The following is a 16,389-nucleotide window of genomic DNA, read 5'->3' as shown; positions in this document are numbered from 1 at the left end:
TGGTTAACGAATCCGACTAGGAACCATGAGGTTGCGGATTCGGTCCCTGCCCTTGCTCAGTGGGTTAACGATCCGGTGTTGCTGTGAATTGTGGTGTAGGTTGCAGACGCGGCTTGGATCCCTCGTTGCTGTGGCTCTGGCATAGGCCGGTGGCTACGGCTCCGATTCAACCCCTAGCCTGGGAACCTCCATATGCCACGGGAGCGGCCCAAGAAATAGCAACAACAACAACAACAGCAAAAGACAAAAGACAAAAAAATAAATAAATAAATTAAAAAAAATAAAATGGCAATAAATACATATTTATCAACAATTATCTTAAATGTCAATGGACTGAATGCTCCAATCAAAAGACACAGAGTGGAAGACTGGATAAAAAAGCAAGAGCCTACAATATGCTGTCTACAAGAGACTCACCTTAGGGCAAAGGACACATATAGAATGAAAGTGAGGGAATGGGAAAAGATATTTCATGACAATGGACAAGACAGGAAAGCAGGAGTTGCAATACTCATATCAGACAAAATAGACTTCAAAATGAAGGCCATAAAAGAGACAAGGACACTATTTAATGATAAAAGGATCCATTCAAGAAGAGAATATTACAATCATCAATATATATGCCTCTTAAATGGGAGCACCCAGATACATGCAACAAATACTAACAGACATAAAAGGAGAAATTGATGGGAATACAATAATTGTAGGAGACTTTAGAACCCCACTCACATCAATGGACAGATCCTCTAGACAGAAAATCAATAAGGCAACAGAGACCCTAAATGACACAATAGAAAAGTTAGACTTCATTGACATCTTTAGGACATTAAATCCAAAACAATCAGAATATATATTCTTTTCAAGTGCACATGGAGCATTCTCAAGGATGGATCACATACTGGGGCACAAAAGTAACCTCAGCAAATTTAAGAGTATAGAGATTATTTCAAGTATCTTCTCTGACCACAATGACATGAAACTAGAAATCAACCACAGGAAAAGAAGTGAGAAAAAACTAACTACATGGAGATTAAACAACATGCTACTAAAAAACCAATAGGTCAATGAGAAAATCCAAAATCAAACTAAAAAATGCTGTGAGACAAATGATAATGAAGACACAACCATTCAAAATCTATGAGATTCTTCAAAAGCAGTGCTGAGAGGGAAAATTATAGCAATACAGGCCTTCCTCAAAAAAGAAGAAAAATCTCAAATTGACAACTTAACCTACCACCTAAATGAAATAGAAAAAGAAAAACAAACAAAACCTAAAGTCAGAAGGAAAGGAAACCTAAAGAAGGAAGGAAATCATAAAGATCAGAAAAGAAATCAATAAAAGAGACTCAAAAAACAACAGGAAAAAAAAACAATAAAACCAAGAACAGGGTCTTTGAAAGATTAAACAAAATTGACAAACCTGTGCAGACTCACCAAGAAGAGGAGAGAAAAAACCCAAATAAACAGAATTAGAAGTGAAAAAGAAGAAATCTCAACAGATACTGCACAAATACAAAAAACCATAAGAGAATCCTATGAACAATTATACGCCAATAAATTTGACAACCTAGAAGAAATGGACAACTTTCTAGAGACTTACAGCCCACCAAAACTGAATCAAGAAGAAAAAGACCAACTGAACAGACTGATTGCTAGAAATGAAATTGAATATATAATAAAAACACTCCCTACAAACAAAAGTCCAGGACCAGATGACTTCACAGGTGAATTCCACTAAACACACAAAGAGGAACTTATAACCATATTTCTTAAAATTTTCCAAAAGGTTGAAGAAGAAGGAATACTCCCAAAGACATTCTATGAAGCCACCATCACTCTAATACCAAAACCAAAGATACTACCAAAAAAGAAAAATAGAGTACAATATCTTTGATGAATATAGATGCAAAAATTCTCAGCAAAAGTTTAGCCAACTGAATCCAACAACATATCAAAAAAATCATACACCATCCCAAGTTCACAAGGATGGTTCAAAATATGCAAATCAATCAAAGTCATACACCACATTAACAAAAGAAAATCAAAAACCACATGATCATTTTAATAGATGCAGAAAAAGCATTTGACAAAGTCCAACATTAATTCATGATAAAAACCCTATGGGAATATACCTTAGCATAATCAAAACCATTTATGACAAACCCTCAGCAAATATAACACTCAATGGAGAAAAGCTGAAAGCCTTCTCACTAAAATCTGGAGCAAGACAAGGATGCCCACTTTCACCACTTTTATTCAACATAGTATTGGAAGGCCTAGCCATAGCAATCAGACAAATGAAAGAAATATAATGTATCCAAATTGGAAGAGAAGAGGTAAAATTGTCATTCTATGCAGCTGACATGATACTATATATAGAAAATCCTAAGGACTCTGTATGAAAACTACTCAAACTGATCAATGAATTCAGCAAAGTAGCAGGATACAAGATTAACATTCAGAAATTGGTGGCATTTCTATATACTAACAATGGAATATTAGAAAAAGAATACAAAAAATAACTTTTAAAATCACACCCCCCAAAATTAAATACCTAGGAACAAACCTGACCAAGGAGGTGAAAGCCTTAGATGCTGAGAACTATGAAACATTTAATCAAGGAAATTAAAGAGGATTCAAAGAAATGGAAAGATACTCCATGCTCCTGGGTTAGAAGAATTAATATCATAAAAATGGCCATACTACCCAAAGCAATCTCCAAATTCAATGCAATCCCTATCAAATTACCCATGATATTTTTCACAGAACTAGAACAAGTAATCCAGAAATGTATATGAAACCACAAAAGACCCAGAATTGACAAAGCAATCCTGAGGAACAAAAACCAAGCAGAAGCCATAACTCTCCCAGACTTCAGGCAATATTCAAAGCTACAGTAATCACAACAGCATGGTACTGGTACCAAAACAGACAGACAGACCAATGGAACAAAATAGAGAACCCAGAAATAAACCCAGACACCTATGGTCAGTTAATCTTCAACAAAGGAGGGAAGAATAAAAAGTGGGAAAAAGATAGTCTCTTGAGCAAGTGGTGCTGGGAAAACTGCATAGCCATACATAAATCAATGAAACTGGAACATACTCTCACACCATGCACAAAAATAAACTCAAAATGGCTTAAAGACTTAAACATAAGGCAAGATACACTAAAACTCCTAGAAGAGACCATAAGCAAAACATTTTGACATCAACTGTACAAATATTTTCTTATGTCATTCTCCCAAGGCAACAGAAATAAAAGCAAAAGTAAACAAATGGGACCTAATCAAATTGACAAGATTTTGCACAGCAAAGGAAACCATTAAAAAAAAAGACCTCCTATGGAATGGGAGAAAATAGTTTCAAATGATGCAACTGACAAGGGCTTAATTTCTAAAATATACAAACAACTTATACAACTCAGCAAAAAGACCAACAACCGAATCGAAAAATGGACAAAAGACATGAATAGACATTTTTCCAAAAAAAATATACAGATAGCCAACAAGCACATGAAAAAATGCTCAGCATCACTGATTATGAGAGAAATGCAAATCAAAACTTCTATGAGGTACCACCTCACACCAGTCAGAATGGCCATCATTAACAAGTCAACAAATAACAAATGCTGGAGAGGGTGTGGAGAAAAGGAACCTTCCTATACTGTTGATGGGAATGTCAAGTGGTACAACCACTACGGAAAAAAGTATATCAGTATCTCAGAAAACTAAATATAGAACACCATGTGACCCAGAAACCTCACTCTTGGGCATATATCCAGACAAAATTTTCATTGAAAAAGATACATACACCTATATGTTCATCGTGGCACTATTCACAATACTCAAGACATGGAAACAACCTAAATGTTCATCTACAGATGATTGGACTAGGAAGATGTGTGTGTATATATACACAATGGAATACTACTCAGCCATAGAAAAGAACAAACCAATGCCATTTGCAGTAATATGGATGAACTAGAGAGTCTCTTACTAAATGACATGTCAGAAAGAAAAAGACAATTACCATATGATATTACTTACATCTGGAATCTCATATATGGCACAAATGAACTTTTCCACAGAAAAGAAACTCATGGACTTGGGGAACAGACTTGTGGTTGCCAAGGGGAAAGGAAGGGAGTGGGTTGGACTGGGAATTTGGGGTTAGTAGATGCAAACTACTGCATTTGGAGTGGATAAGCAATGAGATCCTGCTGTATAGCACAGGGAACTATATCTAGCACTTGTGATGGAACACGATGGAGGATAATGTAAGAAAAAGAATATATGACTGGGTCACTTGCTGTACAGTGGAAACTTACAGAACACTATAAATCAACTATAACAGAAAAAATAAAAATCATAAAATTAAAAAAAAGAAAAAAAATTTATGTCCATAAATCAAAGAAAAGACAAATTCACCCCCAAAATTATATGTTATTTGAGAAATAACAGGTCTCTGGCTTTTTTAAAAGGATCAGTTTAATGTATGGAGAGGAGGATGCAGGAGTAATGGAAAAATAATAAATTCGGATGAGGTGTAGAGTCAGGGAAGAGCAGTGGTCCATCAGGCAAACCGGGACAGACCCCCATGGAGGGAGCTGATTGGCTTTGAGGGTCACCAGTTGGAGGGGTATTTGAGGCTAGTAGTGAGCACAGAGGAACAGTGCAGGTCTCCAGTGGCCACTTTCCCAGAGCCACATGCTGCTCCAGGGCTTCCCATCTCTCATTCAGTGAGGAGGGCCCTTCCTCCATTTCCACACTGGGTCGCCATCTGCTCTGCTACCATTTGTTCTGTATCTTAACATGGGTTCTTCTTCTGGTCGGGGTTTTTGATTTCCTTCCCTGTCAAGTGAGAGAATTTGTCAAGAAGATGTCTCTGCTTCTCTCCAACTCCAGAGTTCTCTAAGTTTGAGTTGTCCTATCTTCTAGTAGGTGCAAGAGATGTAAGATGGAAATGTTTGGCAGTTTGGCAGGTCAGCAGGTCCTTCACAAATCCAAGTTACAGAGCAAGATCTGGGGTGGTGGTTCTCACTCTGTTCCAGGGAACCCTATGGTTCCAATAATGATTCTAAGGGATCTCTGAGGGGGGAAGATGAGCTTTGGGGCTTAGGCCTCCTACCAGAGTGTCCTCCTGTGAAGCTTTGCCAGAGTTGTTTTATATTCTTGTGAAAGTTCATTTGCAAAAAAGCTCAACTCTAAGCAATTCTGAAGATCCCTCCACTATCTAAGCTGCAGCAAGAAAACAGCCATAATTTTGGTCATTGATGTTTGAAGGGGAGTCTCTGCTGAGGCTCAAGTCTTAGGGGGACATGTGCTATGGGCTAGCACAAGGGTCTCTTATCCACCATGGATTGCAGAACTCAGGACTGACCTGACTTTGTGTTTGCTATGAGGCCATCAGAGCACTTGATATATTATCGATTGGCCGTGCATTGTTCAAAGGGCCTCAGAAAAATATGAGCCAGCATTTGATGTGGCTTCTGCAGAAGGTGCTGAGTTTGCTGGGCATCTGCAAGGTGGATGCTGACTATGGGCTCAATCCCATATGAGGTTTATGGTGAGAAAGACATGGGAGCGGGAGGCCAGCAAGGAAGGCACTTGTTGAACACAAAGGAAGAAAAAGCCAGCTCCTGAGTCCACTTGGTGAGAAAAGGGAGCTAAATAACTAGAGGACAATCAGTGGCATTGGGGCAAGGGGAGGGATTACAGAAGGAAAAGGAGCTATTTGTCAAGGGGCCTGGGGAAGTTGTCAGATGGAAGAAGGAAGGGTTACAATTGTGTGGCTCTTAGGGGTGGAACCAGGAGCTGTGAGTGGAAATTAAAGGGGTCACATCTAACGCTGTGAAGCCACTTCTGACAGTAAGACCTACCTGAGGACCTCCCTCCTCCCTCCTGAAGTCATGAGTGCCCTCCAATGCAGGTGCTCAGAAGCAGGACAATTCTTCTTGGGGATACTGAAGAGAGAATGGGTGATGGGGGGATGGAGTGGGTGGCAGGATTTGTGAGGTCCCTGTGGCCCCTTCTAGCTCTTCCAGCTTCTGGCTAGGAGCCGCATTTTTAGGTGCTGACCCGGGTGCAATCAAGGTTCAGAGAAAGAACTCAGCACAGTCTGGAGTGGTCAACGGGGGCTTCCTTAGGCCCTTGAACTCAACATTGAAAATATCAGCTGTGCTCAGGGCAGCATAGTGAGGAAATTACAGCACCTACACTGCACTATGATCACAGGCTTGGGTATGAGATACCATCAGGAGACGAGACTGGGCACTGAGGGCTGATGTAACCCATAACTGGAGCCATCACATGGGCCTGGTTAGCTTGGCTCTGTACCTTCTGAGCAGGGCTTGGAGTGAAAAGCACATTTATGAAATGCCCCCATTCATTTCCTGCCAAAGATCCTATCTGAAGCCAGGGTTCTTGCCTCCTGGAGAAGTAACTGTTTCTCACAAAGCCATCCCTGTCCCTAAAGATGCCGAGGGAACAGTAAGGGAGGAACAGTTTTTATTTGGCAATGCAAACTGGTATGTTTGCCCTCTATTTTCTTAAGTAATACTTCTTTGCTGGTTGAAACATCTAGTGTGAGAGATTGGGCCAACTTAACACTGCATCATTTCCTATCCCATACTTTGGTTGATCTGAGAGAAAAGCACTGAAAAGCTGTGAAAATGATCTGAGTCACTGTAGATGCTGTAGCCACAGGCCACTGTAGATGCTGTAGAAAGCAGCTAGATTCCCATACTGCAGATACAAGGCCGTCTGAGATGGTTTAGCCTGCTGTAGCCGGGTGCTCCAGCTGAAAGAGACTGCAACATCTAAGGAGAATGGAAACAGGGTGTCAAGGAATAACCTGACTTCTACAAGGCAGCCTTGCAGGTAACCACCATGTTTACCAGCCCATGAAAATGGGTAATGGTATTTAGCACTGCTTTCCCTATCTATCCTATTAAACACAGGAAGATCAAAAAACCCCACAGTCATTATAATAGGATAATCTGCATTGTCCTTGGCCTGGACCTGTGGCAATTCTTCTCTGTGAAAATCTGGCTGAAATGCTGTGTGTTCTGAGAAGGCTCAGAAGTAAGAGCTTTGATCCATAAGCTGGTGTGACCCTGAGCTTTGTGAGATGGGTGATAGCTGACCTGACCATGGCCCAGCCAGCCCTAGATTGGGTAGAGCCCCAGATGAGGGACACATAGGCTGACCTCTTGCTTCTTGGAGCCTGTGCACATGGGGGAGGGACTTAGTTGGCTGACCTGGGCCATGGCCCCTGGGGACTGCCTGGGGTATTGACATAGGAGTGGGCTTGGGGGGAGGATGAGCATTCTGAAATGAGCTCACCGTTCGCTAGAGGACAGCAGCCCTCCTCCAGAACCATCGCTCTGAGAACAGGGAGGCCAGTTTTGCTTCTTTGGCTGCTTCTTTGGCTTTCCTTTCAGCCTGAGCTCTTCCTCTGCTCCCATCTCTCCCCCCTCAGATTTCACTGTCCCTCACCTACCTGCCATTCGCTACCTTCCTTAGGGAAGGGCGAGTGTCTGGATCTGCCAGGCTGCCTGAGGGAGGGGACGCCGTTCTTGCTTCACCTCCATGATGCCCCTGCTAAACACAGGGGCTCAGCAGATGCCTGGTGCCTCAGCTCAGGGAGGAGGCCCTGTGTTGCCGCCAACTTTGGCACATGGCAGGGGCTCCATACATGTTCACTTAATAAAGGCCCGAGGTTCCAGAGGATGGGAAGTACCTCACTCTTCTCCATCTCTCGGCAGCATTGCAGGACCTGGCCTTCCGAAGGTACTCTGGGACTCTGACTCTCTTAGCCCTTGATTCCCCAGGTCCTTCATCTCAGGATGAAGCCAGGCTTGGGGAACCTTCTGCAACTGCTTTTGATCTTTCCAGTAGGTCCCTAGGCATATAGAAAGGAGGCTGTCTCTTCAGGTCTATGAAGTGGAGACTTCTTCCTCAAGCATGCTGTGGGGAGTTGGCTCTGATGTCAGGCCCTGCATGTGTGCATGTGAGCGGGCACTCTTGCTTCTCTCAACTGACAGGGAGGCTCCCAGCACAGAGCCCAGATGACCGGGCCCGAGCTCTCCCTCTGCCCATGTTTCCCTCCCTCTGGAGGGGAATGGATCTCCAGATCAGCCAGCTGGTGTCAGAGGGAGGAAGGCTGGGGCCACATTGTCAAGAGTGGGTGCCAGGAGTCAGAGCCACGAGTAGCCACCCAGCTGAGCCACAGGGTGAAGGGGTTGGCTCCCAGACAGAAGCCTGCTGCTGGGAGCTTGCAGCTGGCAAATCGAGCTGTGGGCAGCCCAGCCCTGATCTGGGAAGGGAGTCTTTGGACTAATCACCTGTTGGAGGAGTCCCCTGTCATGCAGGAACAGGTCCCTCTTAGTACCTCTACTGGTTCCATCGTCGTTGGCTGGGGGCTGCCACTTTCCTATTTCTCCTGTGTGTCTCCTGAGGGCTGAGGATTCTCGCCTTCCCTGGTCAGGCCTGCACTGTGGTCTAAGGGGTCCCTGGCTCTCTCCCCTTTATCCTTCAAGACCATTTTTCCATAAATTTCTCATATGTCTAAATGTGGGTATCTGCTTTTCAGAGGATCTGAACCATCACATGCATGGGGTATATTCCTCTGTGTCTGGCTTCCTTCTGCATCATCTGTTGACAAGAGCCACCAGCTCACAGTGCAGGAAGGGCATTACTTTGGATCCAGCCAGGGTCCTCTTCCCCATGATAAGAGGCCTTATGGCTTCAGGTGGCCTCCTGGGTCACATCTCACCAGAGCCAGGGCCCCTGACAGCATCTCCGATGGGTAGTCACCTGGATCCTGCTCGAGCATCTCCGGGGAGAGGCTCCTCCCTCCTCTGTGAGTCCATTGGAGGGCAATTCAATTTGCTAGGAAATTCTTCCCTGTGTGCCTGTCTCCCCGCTCCAGGGGTACAGCTGACACAGACCGTTTGCTCATTTCTTTTTTCTCTGAAGGAGTGTTACCTGAGGCCTGCCATTGGAGGCCCGTGTGAAATCTCACCTCAGACAGGGTAGGGGGCGGGGGGTGGGGGTGGGGTGTAGAGTGGGGAGTGCCGGAGGCCCAGCCCAGGGCCTTTCCTCTGTGCAGGGGTGTTGGCAGAGGCAACCCCTGATGTGGGGTGGCGGGAGGTGATGGGTGAAGAGAAGTGCCTCCATCAAGGTTTCGGCAGCAGCAGTCTGAGTGCCCTGGCTTATTCTTTGGGCATAAAGCACCCTCCTTTTGCTAAAGGGGGATTAAAAACCTGTGGTCATCTGTCTCACCGGCCTGGTTTTATGTTCCAGTTCTAATTCACGAAGGTTGTGTGATCTTGAGACTTCATTCAATCTCTCTGTGTCTTGATCTCCTCATTTAAAATAGGATAATAATACTACCTCCCAGATCTCTTTGAGGATTAAATAATTTAATGTTTGGTGGAAGACAATTTTTAGCTAACTGGCATCTATGCAGTGGCCCCAGCACACAGTTATGAACTGCTGGTCCTGAATGTGAGTTTGGACCCCCATGTGTGTGATAGGTTGAATGGTGACCCCTAAAAAGACATGTCCTTGTCCTAATCCCTAGAACCTGTGATTGTGACCTTATGTGGAAAAAAGGGTCTTTACAGATGTAATTAAATTAAAGCTCTTGGAATGAGATCATCCTAGATTATCTGGGAGGACTGTAAATCAATAATGTGTCCTTACAAGAGACAGAAGATGTCCTCACCCAGACCACAACGAGCTCATAGAAGGAGCTGCAAAGGTTTTGGGCTGATTAAATCTGGAGCTGAAATGATTTGCCATCTTAACGATGCAATCCTTCCTGCCAGAGCAGATGGTACAAAGGCTTGCTTTTCATATCCGTGTCCTTGTAACAGGAAAAACCACATTTTGGAAGTAAAGAGAGTTGTCACATGAACGAAACATTATGCAGTATCTTGTATGTGTGAAGAAAAAAAGAAAGAATAGCTCTATGGATGTTGACAGAAGTCTGCCTTTGGAGAAAGATCCCATTCATGCCCAGAGCATCAAGACTGCTCTCCTGCCAGTCTTCTCCCTTCTTTCCTTCAAAACATATTTATGAAACTTCAGGATTATGCCAGGCACTGCAGTAAATGTTGAGGACATAGCTGTGAACACGTAAAACAGCCTTTCTCCTGCCTGGGCCTGCAGCCAAGGAGGGGAGACAGGCCTTAACTGAAACACAGACACATCATTTTGAATGGTGATAGTGGTAAGTGCTATGAATTTGCCTTGGTGCCCTTGTCAAAATTCAATGACCGTACGTACACATGTGGCTCTATTTCTGGGTTCTCTATTCTGCCCATGGATCTGAGTCTCTTCTTTTGCTAATACCACACTGTCATCTGCTGCAGGCAGCCTTGAAAGTTGGGGTGCACAGGCCCCAAATGTACTCTTTTCCAAAATTGCTTTGTCTCCCCTGGTTCTGTTTTTTCCCTATCTAAATTTTAGCATCTACTTTTTCAATTCAATTAGCCATACATGTCAAGTGTTAGGAAGGAAAATCCGTGGAGTGAAAGATTTTTCACAAGCAAAGTTTTAGCAGTCAAAGTTTTCGCCTCCACTATTAGGTCAAAGGCAGCTTCTTTTTTGCTTTTGAGGTTTCCCACAGGGGACTGAGGTTCTATGATCCTTTCCAAATGCTTTGAGGTAGCTGATGGTTGGATGTAGGTCAGAACTCCAGAGCTGCCCAAACCATCCTTTGTGTATTTTTGCTTCTTTGCCTCATCTTTTATAACCAAATAAGTGAAGCTGGAGACATGATGCTTGCCTCTAAAACAGAATGTCGAGGAGGGTCAGGAGAAAGAGGCCATCTGGTGGCCAAGGACTTAGACCAGACCACAGGATGTGACCTGCAGGCTGACAGGTTCACAGTCCCTGAGCCCCTCCCACGTGAGCCAAAGTGCAGAGCTGGAGTGTTCCATTTAGGGTTTTAGGGGACTGCAGGCCGTCCTGTCTGGTTAATTCAAACATGAGAGAAGGGGCCAGGCAGGGAGCTTGCCTCTTGCCCAGGGAGCCCTAATGGTCCTGGCCAAGCAGGGAGCCAGCAGATGCCTCCTCGCTCTGTGTTGTTATCAGCAGCAGCATCTGCCTGGCTCAGTTCAGGCTGCGCGCTGCTTGCTGCTGGGAGGTGGGCAGGCAGGCAGAGCCTGCAGGCTGCATGTTGCCCTCACTGGCTCTCAACTGTCAGGAGACAGGCAGGAAGAGACATGGAAGTGGAAGCTCAGGCTGTCTGGGGCCTCCCAGTGAGAGAGAAATGAGAGGCGGGACCAGCGCAAAGCTACCAAGTTGTCCAGTAGACTCACCCCAAAGCCCAGTCCTCTGTCCCTCATGGAGGCAGGGAGGCCCTGAGACCTGGAGGACAAGATTCCTGCCCTTCAGAGTCTCATGCTTTGCTGAGGGAAGGAGAGGGGGCCTTCCCAGACAGAGATCTAAAAATGTCCACGTGACAAAGAAATCTGAAAATGCTCCACATGTACAAAGCGGCAAAGAGGGGCAAGGGCACTGGACTCAGGACTGAGACGGCCTCTTATCTCACCTCAGCCACTGCCTGTTTCCATGGCCTTGGGCAGCCACATGATTTCTCTAAGTCGATTTTCCTTCACTGCAAAATGGGATAGTCATTCTGCCAGTCTTTCAGGCTAGTTGAAAATTAAAATAAATGGTAGACAGAGGATTGGGTAGAGAGAGTCCTAATGATAGACATTAATACAGTGTTTACTGTGAGCCCAGCATCAGCCCAGGCCCTCTAGATACACGAACTCACTGAATCCCCACATCGCACCTCACGAGAGAGGTGCTGTGATTAGGTCCATGATGCAGAGGAGGAAAAGGAGGTTCTGAAAGGTAATGGAACTTACTGAAGATCAGGTGGTGGGGCTGGGATTTCACACGGGTCTCTCTGCCTCCAGAACCCTTGCTCTGAAATACGGCACTCTTACATCTTTGATGAAAATTCTCTGGGAACTACAGCGCATTGTACAAACCTAAAAGTTATTCAGTTAGTTTTTCTCTCACAATCCTCATTTGGAAACTGAAGCTGTGTGGCGAAGGTTGGATTAGATCAGATGCTCTGCTCCTTGGAGAGCCAGCAGCAGGTAAAGCAGCAGGAAAGGAGGCCTCCCATTGGCAAAGCTCTTGAGAGCCTGGGCAAAGCGCACTGAGGGGCAGAGAGAGAACACAGCCCCATGAAAGGAGGGCCTCAGGGTGGAGTCTGGTGACCAGAGGCAGCTCCTCTGGTGGCTTGGGGGGTGTAGTTTGCCTCCCAAAGCGTGCCTGAGCCTCACCCCTGCAGGAACAGCCCTGCCAGATGATAGAGGCTTGGAGGAACCTTGATCTGGGAATACACAGCAGGGAGAAAAGAGGCTGGAAATGGACACACATGGGAGTAACTGGTGACAAGATGCAGGGCTGTTTGGGGGCAGAAGGGGCTCTAGGGGTCTCCTAGTCAGACCCTCTTAAGCCTGAGGCTGGGGGATTTAGAAGGGCCTGGAATAACCCCTGGTGGGTAGTTTACCCTAAATTACCTCCTTCTACGATCTGTATCATGGGCCTGAGTTTCCACGCTCAGAGCTTTCCACCTTTGAGTTAAACATTGCCCTGTTTTGCAACTACTTTGAAGATGCAAGCTTACCTGGGACCATGGAGTCACCAGGAAATGAGTAGGAGAGAGCCTGGACCCAGTGAGTAGCAGGAAGAGGGCACCAGGCTAGGAGAAGATGAAGAAAGATGTGGCAAGCAGGAAATTAGCAAGAGGGCATTTTGTCAACTCTCTGGTTTCACCTACAGCTGGTCCTCAGAGAGCCAGTCTCCATGGAGAACTGGGCTTACCAGGGACCTCTGGTTAATCTCTGCATTTATCAGTTAGGAGGACTTTGCTGCTGTCACACATGTGCCCCCCAAAATTTAGGGCTCTAATACCATATGAATGTCTTATGGCACAGAATCTTCAAATTTCTTCTTAGGCACAGTCTACAGCAGGGTGGGGCCCTCGGCTCTGCATAACCATTCAGGGTCCCAATATCCTCCCCTCCTCACTGCTCAGGGGCCTCTGAGTGGGGAGAGAATGAGAGTGATTATGGCAGCTGGGACATTTTTATGCGCCAGGCTTGTCATTGGCCTTCATGTCTTCCACCCACATCAACCAGATCTCAGCCACCGGGCTCTACCTGATTATAAGGGGAGGTCCTCTAGCTGTGTGCCCAGGAGGAAGAGGCAAACAGTTGTTTCTGCCCACACTGGGACCCCTCTCCTTTCTTTCAGAAATGGATCAGAGCAAAGTTTGGGTCACCGGGAAGGTTCCATGGAGGAGGCTGTGCTGGCTCTGGCCTGGAAAGATGGGAGACTTCTCCTTGAGATGGGGTGGGGGCTGTGTGCAGAGGTGCAGAGATGACCCATATGCCTAGACTCTGTCCTCCCACCCATGTGCAACCCACAGGTGCAGGAGGACAGGGCCGATCCCACCAGCTAACTCAGGAGGGAGCAGTGTAATTTGGGAGGACTAAGGAGGGTAGTTTACCCCAAATATCTCGGGCCACCTGATCTGCACAAATAAGCACACATCTCATCTCTTCTCATGAGGACAAAAGGTGGTTATTTTGTGAGTCAGGAAGGTGCTTTTATAGCCAGTAATTACATAGTCATTGGGGGAAATGTAATAAAAATCATCCCTCTCTTCATTTACTTAAATGTGATTTTTCAGTAGCCATTATGTAATTACTGGTATTTTTCAGTAGCATTATTAAGAATAAACGGGCCACTATCTCTCCATCACCATACAGATTCAAATGTGAGAAGTGCCTCATTAGACAGGGACAGTGGGGAGAAAAGGGGCCATTATCTTGCAGGAGACTCTGGCAAGGCTCAAGGCACATTTGTCAGGTGGTTTGGAACACATGGTACCAAAACCAAGGGCTGGTGCTGACAGAATGGTTTGCAGCTGTCTTCTGTGTTCAGCCCACTTCTCTACACCTGCCCTCACACCTCTGGACACAAAGTATCTCAGAGAATGTATCTCCTGCCCTTGGCTAATGGCAGACCTGCCTGCCATCTGAAGCCCCGGGCAGGGCCCTTAGAAAGAAACAAACTGAGTGTATATTTTAAAACTTGTCCTGCTGTGTCCTTTTCCCCAGCTCTCCCCACCCCTAGATGACTGGGATGGAGATCGATATTCTTTTTCCCAGAATATCCCTTCAAATGGCAGAGTTTGTTTCAAAAGAGCAGATCTGGGACCACTTAAAACTGCCCATTCCCAGCATATGCACAGCTGTTCCTGAGGGTCTTAAATGATTCACAAGGAATACAAGAAACACTGTGGGGCTTGGAGAGAGGAACACTGTGTACTTCTGCTCAGGTTGTGCACTGCCCAACTCTGGGGGCAGAGGTGCCACTCACCAGACTCCAGTGCATACCCATCACCCAACTGTAGGTGGGTGGTCCTGCTACAGAATCCTGGACATAGCTAAGAGGACAGGAGGCAGCTAGGAATCCCCTGGCTGGTGCTGCCAGGCTCTCATTCCAGTGAATCAAACATGTTCCAGACTTCTTGTCAATTGCTAACATAAAGGCAATTGCATTTGCGTGGCAGGACATGGGAGCCATCAGCTAGGCCTTATGTTCTGGGCAAAGACATACCTTGCACTGCTCCTTAGTCAAAAGTCGCTCCTTCCCTATAATCCAAAGGGGTGAATGTATTGCACAAATGAACCTATCTGATAAACAGAGGCAGACTCAGACATGCAGAGCAGATTTATGGTTGCCAAGGTGGTGGTGGTGGGGAATGGGATAGACTGGGAGTTGGGGTTAGAAGATGTAAACCATTGCATTTAGAATGGAAAAGCAGGTGGGATCAAGATGATGGAGGAGTAAGATGTGATGCTCACCTTCAAACACATTAAAAACAATCTACATGTAGAACGATTCACATAGAACATCTACTGAACACTGACAGAAGACCTTAAATCTTCAAAAAGGGCAAGAGGAGTTCCCGTCATGGTTCAGTAGAAACAAATCTGACTAGCATCCCTGAGGACACAGGTTCAATCCCTGGCCTTGCTCAGTGGGCTAAGGATCTGGCATTTCCTTGAGCTGTGGTGTAGATTGCATACATGACTCAGATCCTGTGTTGCCGTGGCTGTGGCCAGCAGTTGTAGCTCCAATTCAACCCCTAGGCTGGGAACCTCCGTGTGCTGTGATGCGGCCCTTAAAAAAAAAAAAAAAAAGGAGAGGGGAAGAAACCCTCCACATAACTGGGCAGAAAAAAAAGGAGGAAAAAAAGAGAGAAGAGGAAAAAAAAGAATCAGGATGGGGCCAGCACTCCTGAGAGGGAGCTGTGAAAGAAGAAAGGAACCCGTACCCTGGGAGTCCACCTAACTGATCAGGAGATTAGCCAAGACAGAGTGGAAACCTCAACACCTGGGAGAAAAACACAGTAGCCAAACAGAGGAGGGCAAAATAAAGAGAGAGCCATACAGACCATCAGTACCACCTCCTGAGACACCATAGCCTGAGACACTCGAGAGAGTGCTGGGTGCTGAGACTCAGGTTTCAGAGGTCAGTTTTGGGGAGAGGACTAGAGATGGCTATGTGGAAACAGCCTGAGGGGCTACAAAGCTGAGGCTGAGAAGCTGAGTGCCACAGCTGATAGAACACTGCAGGAGAACTGGGCCCATAGGAGAAGCAAGGTGCCATTGTTGGGGAGAGCAAAAGGGGGAGGGGTGGAACCACCATAGGATTATCTTTCTCTGAGTATGTGAGGGATCTTGGGTGGTGGGGAACCTCTTGCACGGGCTATAGGTGGTGGGGGCAAACCACACACAGCAGCCATCTCAGACTCCAGATGTGAGTGTGGCCTGCCAACAGTAGGGGTCCATGAACAGGTACTACCTGCAGGCCCAGGCACCTCAGGGATTGTCTCAGAGGAGGGTACTGCAACCAAGCACCACCCATTGTTACTCTCACTCCCCTGGGAATGTATACACACTGCTGTTGCCACTGCCAAAGGCTCTGGGCATTGCCTACACCAGCCTGAATGTCACTGCCACTTCCCTAGGCCAGCAACCAGGAAAAGCCTGCATTGCCTCCCTGCCAGTCCTCACTCTGTCAAGGGCCCAGCATCCAGGCACTAGCTACAAGCTTTGCCCACTACCTCCATCTCCCTGAAGCACATATAGGCTATACAACAGTACACACCTCATAAAGAGGATAACAGCCTGCACACCTGAGGAAAGAGACAGAAAGCATCCAAGCCAAAAGCAGCCCCCCCCACACACAAATAATAAGCCCTCACAAACTACCCAGAGGCACTCTTACATATAAATAGCCCTCCAAGACTATAGTATTTGGTTTCCCTAAACTCATAGAAG

General features: G+C 46.0%; 2 long non-coding RNA genes across 2 annotated transcripts in view; one reads left to right on the top strand and one right to left on the bottom strand.

The window, feature by feature from the left end:
• Window positions 1-16,389, bottom strand: part of LOC110256395 (uncharacterized) — a 171,548-nt gene that overhangs the window by 149,217 nt on the left and 5,942 nt on the right. The window lies entirely within an intron of this gene.
• The window catches only part of LOC146397680 (uncharacterized), a 48,063-nt gene continuing 38,361 nt past the window's right edge, over window positions 6,688-16,389 (top strand). Inside the window, exon 1 of the long non-coding RNA XR_014824573.1 lies at window positions 6,688-6,880. This is a non-coding gene — a long non-coding RNA (uncharacterized LOC146397680). The remainder of the gene's footprint in view (window positions 6,881-16,389) is intronic.

The sequence above is a fragment of the Sus scrofa genome, chromosome 13 (assembly GCF_054392235.1).
Source record: "Sus scrofa isolate SSC_HxYL_T2T_F1_AM1 chromosome 13, Sscrofa_HxYL_maternal_Yorkshire_Landrace_v2.0, whole genome shotgun sequence".
In the NCBI taxonomy this organism is placed as follows: domain Eukaryota; kingdom Metazoa; phylum Chordata; class Mammalia; order Artiodactyla; family Suidae; genus Sus; species Sus scrofa.
The sequence above is the reverse complement of the archived record's forward strand: the minus strand, read 5'-3'. Positions and strand labels throughout refer to the sequence as shown.